The sequence below is a fragment of the Bubalus kerabau genome, chromosome 10 (genome assembly GCF_029407905.1).
Source record: "Bubalus kerabau isolate K-KA32 ecotype Philippines breed swamp buffalo chromosome 10, PCC_UOA_SB_1v2, whole genome shotgun sequence".
Lineage (NCBI taxonomy): Eukaryota > Metazoa > Chordata > Mammalia > Artiodactyla > Bovidae > Bubalus > Bubalus kerabau.
Genome location: NC_073633.1, coordinates 74,074,188 through 74,086,362, shown reverse-complemented (window position 1 = coordinate 74,086,362; position 12,175 = coordinate 74,074,188). Strand labels below are relative to the sequence as shown.

General features: G+C 41.1%; 1 long non-coding RNA gene across 1 annotated transcript in view; it reads right to left on the bottom strand.

Moving 5' to 3' along the window:
• Positions 1-987: 987 nt before the first annotated feature.
• LOC129621578 (uncharacterized) overlaps positions 988-12,175 on the bottom strand; it is a 42,243-nt gene continuing 31,055 nt past the window's right edge. Inside the window, exons 2-3 of the long non-coding RNA XR_008699461.1 lie at positions 4,758-4,926; positions 988-2,413 (exon numbers count right to left, since the gene is read on the bottom strand). This is a non-coding gene — a long non-coding RNA (uncharacterized LOC129621578). The remainder of the gene's footprint in view (positions 2,414-4,757; positions 4,927-12,175) is intronic.

Here is a 12,175-nt window from a genome sequence, read left to right as displayed (position 1 = left end):
GACAAGAGAACAAGGATGATACATAATGATGTGGCCCAGAGAGGTTGATATGTCTTTCAAAGTAACACAGCCACAGTGGGCTGAGGATCTAACTCCTGCTGTCCTCTTCCAACTCCGGTACACACACCACCTTAATTACAATCCTGACAAACATATCTCATCCTATGCCTGATCCCCCTAACAAATATTTGCTTGTTCAATGAATAGGAGCCCCCAATTGAAATGGCCCCACCTTGGAAAATAATACGAAACAACTGTCAGAGCTCCTGGGATAGATTCCACAGGGTGGTCTGTCTTCAGGGTATATTCTAGAAGTCTCAGGAAAGGGGTATTTTGGAAGTGTAAATGTGAAATGTTCCCATTTTAGCATATTTTCCTCTCTGCCAGAGAAGAACAAGAAGAGCCAAGTTGTAGATTTAACTAATTAAAACATTGTCAGGATCAGCAAAGATTTGAAATGGGGTCCAAACTAATTAGGTACAAGGGTTATGCCCTGATGAAGAATACTTTGAAAACAGCCCCTGTGCTTCAAATGGGCTTTGCCCTGACAGAGCATATGCAGTAGGAAACACGCAATTGCTCTGTGAATTCTTCCACTAGCCTAACTTGATGGTGTCTTACAGATTTGCATCACCAATAACAGCAACTTGCTTAACAACACTGCTGCCTCTGTTTCTTTTTTTCCTTTCTTTCTTTTTTTTGACCATGCCTTGTGGCATGTGAGATCTTTGTTTCCCAACCAGGGATTGAACCCATGCCCTCTGCATTAGGAGCATAGAGTCTTAACCACAGGACTTCCAGGGAAGTCCCTGCCTCTTTTTCTTTATTTGAAAATTATAACTGACAACTTGTCCCTCCCACCTTCAAAACTGTTTACGACGAATTTTATGAAGAGTTCTGAAGTTTAAGTAGAAGAATCAGCAAGTAATTATTAACGGTCATTTGTGGGATATACCAAAGAAAAAGATATCGATTTTACTCTTTAGGAATGTGCAATTTATTTGGGAGGATAAAATGTGTATACAATTGTCCCCAACTTACAATGGTTTGATTTATAGTTTTTTGACTTTATGATAGTATGAAGGTGATACACACTCAGTAGACACTGTAGTTAAAATTTTGAATTTTGATCTCTTCCCAGCCTCATTACATGTGGTAAAATCCTCTCTCGTGATGCTGGGCAGGTGGGCAGCAGCAGCCCGCAGTCAGCCACACTATCTGAGGGAAACCAACCAAAACTCTTACAACCTTTCTGGACTCATACAATCATTGTGTTTTATACTTGTAGTACTTTCAGTTTTAAAATGTTTTATACTTACGTTAGAAGATTTTGCCCACTCGTAGGCTTATGTAAGTGTTCTGAGCATGTTTATAGTGGGCAAGGCTAAGCTAGGTCAGTTAAGTGTATTAAATGCAATTTTGACTTAATGTTTTCAACTTGCAATGGGTTTATCATTGTAAATCAAGGAAGATCTGTACTCAAAAACAGCAGAAAACGATTGGCACAATTTGATCAGGATCTAGGCTTTTTGGTTTTGGCTATAAATGTAATGGAGCTACAGAAAACAGTGGGACTAGCTAACACTCACTGAGGTTTTATTGCTTGTAAAGTTATACCCAGTTAACTCCCAAAGTCACCCTGTGAGGTAGGTGCTGTTTTATTGGGGTGAAAGTAGACTCTCTGAGGGGTTAAGTGACCAGCAGGTAAAGAACAGACCCAGAGTTTCAGCCCAAGTCTCCTGAGCTTCAGGATTCCTTGCTCTTGACTCTGACACGGTACTGAGTTTCCTCCATTCAAGGATCCCGGATTCAAGATCTCCACATTCGCCTTCCTCACTTCCCAGATGTTTGATTTCTGGATAGGGGTCAGAAATATTTTCCTCATTGTCCAGTTTGTTCCTGGCAGAAGGCAGCGACAGGTTGAGAGTGGTTTGTTTAAGGTAACCTTAAGATACAGAATGATTGGTCATATCACCCTTCTTGGCAAAGCAATCCATGAAATTAAGCATCAGATGATGTTTATCAGTGACAATGACGAGGCAGCTTTTTTAGGTGAGTGAATTTCTGCACCCTGATGAATCTGTGCTTCATTACCAGCACTGAGAAGTACAGGATGCTTTGGAAGCAAAGGGAAAAGAGAACACGGCAACCTAATTGGTCACTGCCATGAATCTATACTCAAGGGACAGATAGCACGACCAGAGGTAATAGCTTACACACATATTCTTGAGCTGTGCAATAGATGGAAAAGGGTCCCAGATGGATTGGGCAGGGGCTTAGTTCCGGGATTATGATGAGACAGTGGGTAATTATTGAGTGGCAGGGCCTCAGCCCTGATTAGTATCTGCAAGCTTGTTCCCCTCCTTCAGAGGAAAGCATTGATAAAGATAAACCATGCTGCTCCATGTCCTTCCTGCAGTACAAAACAACACATTTCAATCTAACAGGATCAGGTCTCCACTTTGATCACAATCTGTTACCTAGATGTCTTTGCAAATTAATCAGTCCTGCTTGTTTAGCTCCAGTCAGTTTGTACTGCTAAATTAATAAATGTACCAGGAGTAACAGAACACATAATTAAATTCTACAGTTTAATCTCCACATAATAATTTTGACCTTAGTCTGGGGCCTCCCCGTTCTAGCCAGTAGAATGTGGAACAAGTACAACCTTCCCTGGGTGGTTTATACTAACAACCCACCCTACGGGTAGACCCCATGACTCTGAAAATCAAAGAAGTCCTTCCAGAAAAATGCAGAAAACAAAAAAATAAAAAATCATGTGTTGGGCTTCAAGGCAGAAAAGGCAGGTAAACTAAGCCATTGGGCTTCTGGGCTGTCTTTAAAAATGAAAGCACCCTTTTGGCAGAATTACACAAACTTTCTTGTTTCAAAGACAAAAGAAATATGTTTGTCAAATGCAATGCCCTGCGAGACTGAAAATAGGCATCTCACTAACAGGCTGGGAGCTTTTCTGGGCAAAAGTTGGAACTTTGGTGGGGACTCTTTCATAACACTCTGATGTAACATGCTTGCTTTACTTGAAGGTCATCAAACTGATAACCCAGCTTGTGTGCTTTGACACTGAGGCAGATTTAAAGCTCATACAACATCCTGGGCCTGAGTTTTCCTGTATGTCTTTAAAGCTTTTGTAGTGTTTTTCATTGGATACCTATTAGGAATGTGAAAATGTTTGTCATTTATTTTGTAAAAACTCATGTGTACTTAAAAAAAAAGAAAAATAGGATCTCTTTAGCCCTCTCCCACTTCCAAATTATATAACCTACTGGCTGTCATGCTCTTGTGTACTTTTAAAAGCTGGTCATCTTAAGGTTAGTCCAACATGTGTAGAGAAAATTATTTGATACTCAGCTAAGGTGAACTGGTACATTTGGTTTGAGTTCCAGATCTTGGGTGACATTTTGCTGTCTTCATTTAAAGTTTAGTGTGCTGGCTAGATGCTGGCATCATTTCCTTGATTTCTAGAAATAGTGGAGTCCGGGCAAGACAGTATCTGTTGCAAGAATGCTGAGCTGGGAACTGGGAAATGTGAGTTCATGATTGGACTTCACCATCACTGACTAATGACCTGGGCAGGGCACTTGACCTCTGTGGGGCTCAATTTTCTCATCTGAAAAATAAGGGGGTTGGACTAGATAATCTCCAAGAGACAAATTCTACGTGTCTGTGATTCCACTCACACTGAGTCAAACGGGAATCAAGGCAATTATGGGGATAATATGAACTGAAGTGACGCTTTTTTTCCCTTTCCATGATTGGGGTATTTCAGGCAAAACTGGTTGTTGAGTTTAGTTTTTAACCTGAATTATATAGATAATTGCCTTAGTTCTGCCACTTAATTGTGTGTCTGTCAGCATAGGCTTGATGTTTCTACCAGATAACCAGTGATTAAAGTATTTGGTTAAATATTCAGCAGTGTGGAATTTTCATTCAGCCCTACTAAAAAAAAGGGGGGATGAGAGGGGGTGTGTGTGTGTGTGTGTGTGTGTTTGTGTGTGTGTAGCCCAGGGGGTAAGGAAGGGATTATGCATAATTTGAAAGTGTGTAATATTTGGGTCACCAATGTTTTACCTAAAATGAATTGATTTCATTTAAAAAATAAGTTGGACTTGTCACAAAAGATCTCCAACATAAATTAAACATGAGGAATGCAGCTGTGCAGTAAGATGTTAAAATACAGATGGTTTCCGGGAAAAAAAAAAAAAAAATGAGAAAGGCTTAAAGGAAAGGTTTTAACCTGAAATTAATTCAAGTATTATTTGCTTAAATATTCTGGTATGCATTTGTATAAATGGACCATCTATTTTTATAAAAATGACTTTATTTTGGCAGTCTGAATTATAGATTAGAAATGTCTGGTGGAGGGAGAAAGGACTAGTTTATATACCTTCTGGCTTTCATCTGCAAAGTTTGAGGGATTAAAACAATTAACTCCATTTTTATAATAAAATAATTCATTGCTTCTTGCATAAATAGATCATATTGTGGTTCTCCTTTAAACCTTTTCTAAAAGCACCATCAATATCATTTAATATGTGGGATTCCCTGAGGAAAACCTATTAAAGTGTCCGTCTGTCACCCATGTGAATAACAAATGAATTAATTATGACTGGTGCAATTACAAGGAATAGTTAATGAAGCCATAATGACCAGACTCTGGTGGTTAATTTTCAAAGCACAGTGAGAGCAAAATGTGGCAAATATGTTCCCAAAGAAAACAATCAGCTTTGTGAACTCACCTTGCAGTCCCCATTTTGGAGTGTGCCGTGAAACAGGGCTTAGGGAGAGTACTCACTATTTAGATGGAGCCCTTCCTGTAGTCCACAACCAGCTCCTGGCAGGACATCACCAAACCGGCAGCACCAACTACTCAATTCAGTTGATCAGTACCTTACTTTAAGGACATAGCTAGAGGCAAGGATGTTGGAAACAAAAAAAGTTTCAACGATGATAAGGTTTTTATTGAATCTGTTCCTTTAAATTCTACCACTTCTGGCAATAATCTAGAGCAGTTTACAAAAACACATGGAGTTAAGCAAGATAAATTAAACACAGGTAAGGAAAGTGAGGTAAAGAAGGTGTCTGGCTATTTGCCTAGAAATTCACCTTCTTAAACACACACAGAGAATAGGCTTTTATTTTTTTTAATTTTTATTTATTTACTTTTGGCTGTGCTGAGTCTTCATTACTTCGTGCAGGCTTTCTCTAGTTGCACTGAGTTAGGGCTATTCTTCCGGAGAAGGCAATGGCACCCCACTCCAGTACTCTTGCCTGGAAACTCCCATGGACGGAGGAGCCTGGTAGGCTACAGTCCATGGGGTCACTAAGGGTCGGACACGACTGAGCGACTTCACTTTCACTTTTTACTTTCATTCATTAGAGAAGGAAATGGCAACCCACTCCAGTGTTCTTGCCTGGAGAATCCCAGGGACGGTGGAGCCTGGTGCGCTGCCGTCTATGGGGTCGCACAGAGTCGGACATGAGGGAAGCGACTTAGCAGCAGCAGTAGCAGCAGCAGCAGGGCTATTCTTCACTGTGGTGCATGGGCTTCTTATTGTGGTGGCTTCTCTTGTTGTGGAATACAGACTCTAGGCACATGGCTTTCATTAGTTGCAGCTTTCAGGCTCAGAAACTGTGGCTCACAGGCTTAGTTGCCCCAAAGCATGTGGAATGTTCTGGACCAGAGGTTGAACCCATGTCCCCTGCATCTTATCCACTGTACTACCAGGGAGGTCTCATAGTAGGCTTTAAAAGACATATTTCTTAAGTTCTAGTATGCAAACCTATATTGCTATGTTATTAGCAATTAAGAGGCCTATTTGTTAGTTTTTTTTTAAATATTAGGCTGGGGACCTTGAGTCCTTACCACATTAAGGAAGCGCCTGGCTAGATCCATTAGGTGTTCGTGCCAAGCCCCTTCCTGAGGTCACTCTCTTCCTGATCAGAGCAAGGACTGGACGACAGTCAAGGTAGAAGGGAAGGTCATGATAGCAATTTCCCCTTGCAGAAACCCAGAGGATCAGATTCTGATATCACCACCCCCTTTCACCTTCATGAATGTATTTATTCACCTCTGTGAATGGGAATTAGCTAATATCTGTCAAAATAACAACCAACAGGCTCCAAAGTACACAGAGGACTAAGTACTTACTACCTAGAGTATTTTGATAGTGGTTTATCTATATAATCTCATTCATATTTTTTTCTAAGGTTTAAATTCCATGTCAAGGTCTGTCATAGTGGTCTCTCTCTGATTGGCTCACCATTTTTAAGGTCAAGAGGCATTCCAATAGGAAATTCTCTTCAAAAATATCTGAGTACTGCCTCAGAGGAGAAGGTTCTTTTGCGTTCAGTCTTATGAAAATATTGCTGACTTACTGGGTGCCAAGCACTTGGCTATGTGCTGGGGATGCAGAGATAAACTGACAAAATACCTATCCTCATGAAACTTGTAATAGAGTGGCTTGCCAGACAAGGAAACAGACACTCACACATGTGTAGCATGCTCTATATGGGGATTGGCAAGGGGCTAGGGAAGCCCCAAAGGAAGGGTACCTAGTCTTGGCTGGGGCTAAGCAAGGTGTTCGGAGAAGACTTCCTGGAAGAAGCTGACTTTTAGGCCAAGATAAAAAGGGTGAGGGAAAGCTGAAAAGGTATGTATGGAAAGTGAGTGCTTAAGTTTAGGGAATAGCAAGGACAAAACCCTGGAGTTTACAGACTAAAGGTAACTAACATGTATTGAGTGCTTACTCTGTATGGCACTCTTCTAAGCACTATATATACATACATTTTTCCTTCATAATAGCTCTATGAAGCATAGCATTCTCATTTTGTAAGTGGGAGAACTTAGCTATAGAAAGTTTAAGACATATGTCCAAGGTCACTAAGCCAGTAATTGGAAGACCTAGATTTATCTATCCCAGAATCATCATGTTTAATGACAAAAGCTGCACTGAATTCTTCTACTGCTTTAGGGTATTGAAGTGGTCAGTGTGGTTGGAGTGTGGCAGAGCAAGAATGATGCCACTGCAGAAGTTAGCAGAGGCCCAGTCATGAAGGTTCTTTTAGAAGCAGAGCCCCTTTCCCCTGAGCACCCGAAAATAAACACAAGTAGAAAGATGGGGAACGACAGTCCTGCGTGGCTTTGGATACTGTTCATAGGAGCTGACTTTTTTTTTTTTTAATTCGCTTTTTCAGCTTGTCTGCACTGAATACAAGGAAGAGTAACCAGATATAAACTAAGTAAAATATGACTTATTGGACTTTATCAGTAAAATACAATCAGCTCAGTTCAGTTCAGTCACTCAGTCGTGTTCTACTCTTTGCGACCCCATGGACTCTTCCCTGTCCATCACCAACTCCCAGAGCTTACTCAAACTCATGTCCATCGAGTCCGTAATGCCATCCAACCATCTCATCCTCTGTCGTCCCCTTCTCGTCCCACCTTCAATCTTTCCCACCATCAGGGTCTTTTCAAATGAGTCAGTTCTTTGCATCAGATGGCCGAAGTATTGGAGCTTCAGCTTTAGCATCAGTCCTTCCAATGAATATTCAGGACTGATCTCCTTTAGGATGGACTGGTTGGATCTCCTTGCAGTCCAAGGGACTCTCAAGAGTCTTCTCCACCACCACAGTTCAAAAGCATCAATTCTTCGGCGCTCAGGTTTCTTTATAGTCCAACTCTCACATCCATAATGACTACTGGAAAAACCAAAATTTTGACTAGACTGACCTTTGTTGGAAAAGTAATATCTCTGCTTTTTAACAATGATCATAACAGTAGCAGTAGTAACCAGCTGACATCTCCTGTGATGGCCTTGCAGTTTTCTCATCCTGGGCTTCTCAATGGCTAGAACATTCTAACTTCTGTCTGTGACCTCAGTAGGTTCGGCATCAATTCAGAAGGCCTCTCAGAAGTTGTTTGCTTCCAAGACCACAGATAGGAAACCCTGTCCTCACTGTTGTAGGAGAGGTAGGGATCCCCCACACAGAGAAATATAAAAACAGAACCCCCCACTCCTCAGCAACTCTGATCTCATTTCATAAAAGAATGAGGGTAACTGGACTTCCCTGGTGGTCCAGTGCAAAGACTCTGAGCTCCCAATGCAGGAAGCCGGGGTTTGATCCCTGGTCAGGGAACAAGATCCCACATGCCACAACTAAGATCATTCATGCTACAGTGAAGACCCAGGGCAGCCAAAAATAACAAATAGCTAATAAAAAGGGTATAATAAAGCTGGAAGAAAATGACAAGGGTACTTCTTCATGTCTCAGAAATAAGCATGAAAAGGGGGGAGAATCTAATACAAGGTGTAACAAAAAATGTATGAATATGAACACAATGAGAATATACTCAACTTCAGTACTTCTCTAAGAACAAAAAAACTATGCTTTAAAGAAAGAAGTAAGAAATCAGGTTAAACTTTTGTTGACAGTCTCATTCTACCTTTTATAACCTGGGACTAATGTCTTATCTGTATTACGGCCAGACCTAAACTCAGGGATCTTTAGAGACCCCACCTCTAAAATCCCCATTCACAGAGCACAAATGCTAAAGGCAAAGAACTGGTTAAAAAAGAAGCAGCCTTGTTGTCACTTATAATTAAGTTAAGGAGACAAAGCAAGACGCTTAAATGATGACAAAGACGGTGGCCACGGTTTACAGAGAGCTCATGTGCGCCAGGCACAGCACCAAGCAGTCAGTGTGAATGATTTCACTTCACTCTATGTGTTAGGACTAGTCCATCCTACAGACAAGGGATTAGGGTTGGAGAGATGAAGTAATTTGCTTGCGGTTACATAAACTAGTAAATGTGGCCCTGGCATCTAGCCTGTTTCATTCTAAGGCCATAGGAAATAGTGTTCAACATAAACAAGTACAGTGGGGCTACCTAAAAAATTTTAAACTAAATTCATAAAAGTCACATAGAGAAAAAAGAGAGTGACTTATGACATGGTTTTGAGAGTGAGAGAGATGTGAAAGTAAACTTAATTTCTACTTTAAATACACTCTTTTAGTAGTTGGTTATCATCAATTAGATCAAATGGTGTCTGATTTTCGAGATGTATATCTGATCCTAGGCGCATTAAATTCATCTCTGTGTCTGTCTTATTTTTCATTTTTTTGAAGAATTAAGAAATTACAACGTTGTTTTCCCGTGAGGCACTGTTTCACCAGTTTTGAACTCCTTGTCAATCCTATAGGTGAAACCACTTCAGAAATGCAATACAGTATCTCGCCGCAGTAAAACCATAAAAACTGTGAATATAGTGCATTACAGCATGTAGACCAACCAAACTTTGGTGCCCAGAGTGAAAGCATTTAGATACAAAATGACCATTTGAACTTTGTTTTTTGTGTTTGTTTTAAGCTAATTGCACAGAATGCAAAACTCAAAAGGTATTAAAAAGGCATATGGCAACGTATTCCCACTACACTTGTGCCCCAGCTACCCAGTTCCTCTCGCCAAAGCCAAACACTATTCAGGTTGTTTGTTTATCACTCCAGGGACATTTTATTCAAACTTATTTGTATGTCTTTGTGCAATCTATCACCCCCATTTAAGAAATGAGGCAGCATACACTGTTCTCCTTTTTTTTTTTCCCTAAATTAGCAACATATTTTGGTAGATAACTTCGTATTGGTACATAAAAAGTTTTCTCACTTTTTACAGCTGTACTAATAATTCATGTAACCTCTTTCCTATGATATACTGAAATGATTCCATATCCAAACTAATATATTTGTAGGAAAAGTTCGTAGAAGTGGGATTTCTAGGTCAAAGTGTAAGTGCATTTGTAAACTTTTTAGTTAGCCCCAGATTGCTTTCCAAAGAGGCTGCATTAATTTAACTGCCCCCAGCAGTCTATGGCGGTCCCAATTCCCCATCGTCTCAGTAACATAGCACCATGCCCTGGGTCTTGGTTTCTATGCGCAGGCTCTTTAGTGGTGGGATCTTAGTTCTCCAACCAGGGATTGAGCCCTCTTTAGCGGTGGGATCTTAGCTCCCCAACAAGGGATTGAATCCTCGTTTCCTGCACTGCAAGGTGGATTCTCAACCACTGGACCACCAGTGAAGTCCCACAGTGTGCATTTTTGATCTGTGCTAATCTGATAGGTGAAGACACACACCTCAGTATAGTTTTCCCTTGCATTTCTCTTCCTGTGAGTGACCTTGAGCCAGAGATGACAATTTACCATGACTTCCCCCTTCTTGGTGTCTCTTGTGATGCAAGGCACACAGTTAGGATGACTGATTGCACACTGTTTGAAGGATTATCGAGGGAATGACATAGGCATACTAACACGGTCTGAATTCTCAGGCCTTAAAAAAAAGAGAAAAAAATCAAAAGCAAAACTCGTTGTTCACTGAAGGAAATATACAAATTAACAGCAGAGAAAGTAATTTGCAAAAGGTGAGGCCTCAAATTGTCAAAATTATGTTTCCCTGCTTTGCTCCTCAGATTTTTCTAGATTGAGGGAAAGCCCTTCAAAGAGCACAGGTTCCATCGGGAGAGGCTTGAGGATTAGCAGGCAGGCTGCCACCCTTAGACAAATCTTTGACAAATTCCTGCCTGGAGGATCCTGGGAAAAGACCTCACTTTCCTTCAAAAGGGTCTCAGGATCACTTTAAAGTCAGTAGTAAATCCCAATTGCTCCTAATTAGGCCTCTGTTTGGTTAATTGCTCTGGGAACTCCCTGGGAGACAGTAGAAAGCCCCAGACCTGCAGTGGCTCGGCTCTAAGTGTGTGCGACAGCCCCTGTTGAGAGCAGGACTCACAGAGCTGCTCCAAGCCGGCTCGGAGCTGCTCGGAGACGCCTGGAGGAGAGACTGACGTAGGGAGCTGACCAGGCCTGGGAATGGTAAATGTAAGAGCAGCGTGTCCTGCTTCTTCTTTCCTGAAAAAAGAATCAGGAAAAGCTTGCCTTCTGCAAGACTATTTCCGTAAAGCAGTCTTTGCGAAGCCATGGAGGTTACTGGACTCACAGGTGCTGAAGAGACACCAAGTGCCCACCCTTAAAAAGAAAAGTCTCAATACGAGATTTCTGCACTTCCCATTTCATCCATGCTGCCCTCTAATTTCTAACAAAGGCACTGCTCTGTAATTGTTGAAATAAACTCAAATAGCACTTGGCTCACACACTAGAGTGTCTAAGGCATTTCCGTATATGCTCATATACCTTAGCACTTGTGGTTCTACCCCTCGCAGGGGGAGCCGGTATCACTGTTGGTTCCGGTCCATCCAGGAGCACCCAGAAGCTCAGGGAGATTAGGAGACTTGCCCAAGGGACACAGGGACACAAAGAGTCAAAACTAAAACTGAAACCCATTTTATCATGTTAGCCCCATAATACCTTTCTGAGGTCATATATCTCACACTTTTAAAATATGTTAATTAATTAATTCCATAAATATATATTAACTTCTACAATGTGTTAGCACCAGTTAAAGCACTGACGGTATAGCACTGAACAGAATACACAGGTCTCATCTGCTGTAGAGCCGACCTTCTTGTGGGTGAGATAAACAATAAACAAAAAATATAAGTCAGGTGATGATTTATCATGTAATTTTTTTTTCCAAGTCCCTTTTCTTTGGAGTGTGAAAAGAGGAATTCTTTTTTTTATAATTACTCTAGGAAACAGGTATAAAATAGACTGTCCTGTGCAAAAGTGGACATCTGGTCTCTCTACCTAAGAAGAAGAGCAAAACTAATAATGTCACAATATGAAGACACACAAGCAAGAACCTGGAGACCTGGATCCTTGGTCTAAACTGCTCTTGGAATTCCCCTGTTCCCTCTGGTTATTCATCTCAATTGCTATGGGCCAGTTTTCTCCAACCATGAAATAGTTATCAGTAGTCTGCTACCCGTGTCTGGGAGGAATTAATCTGAGGGGAATTCAAGGAGTTCTGCCTATCAAGTACACTTTTTCTATAGAGGAAAGCTACACAGTCTAGAAACCTCGATTCCACACCTGTATCTTTGAGGAAGGAGCTATGTGTCCCTGCGGTGCTTTTATTCTTTCCACCCTTCACAAGTCTATCCATTACTACGTGCTCTCAAGAGGAATGTGCTTCCTCATTTTTGTAGAATGGAAATACAGTACCTCCTCCACCTGCCTTGTCCATTTACTAGAGGTGTAAGTCACAGC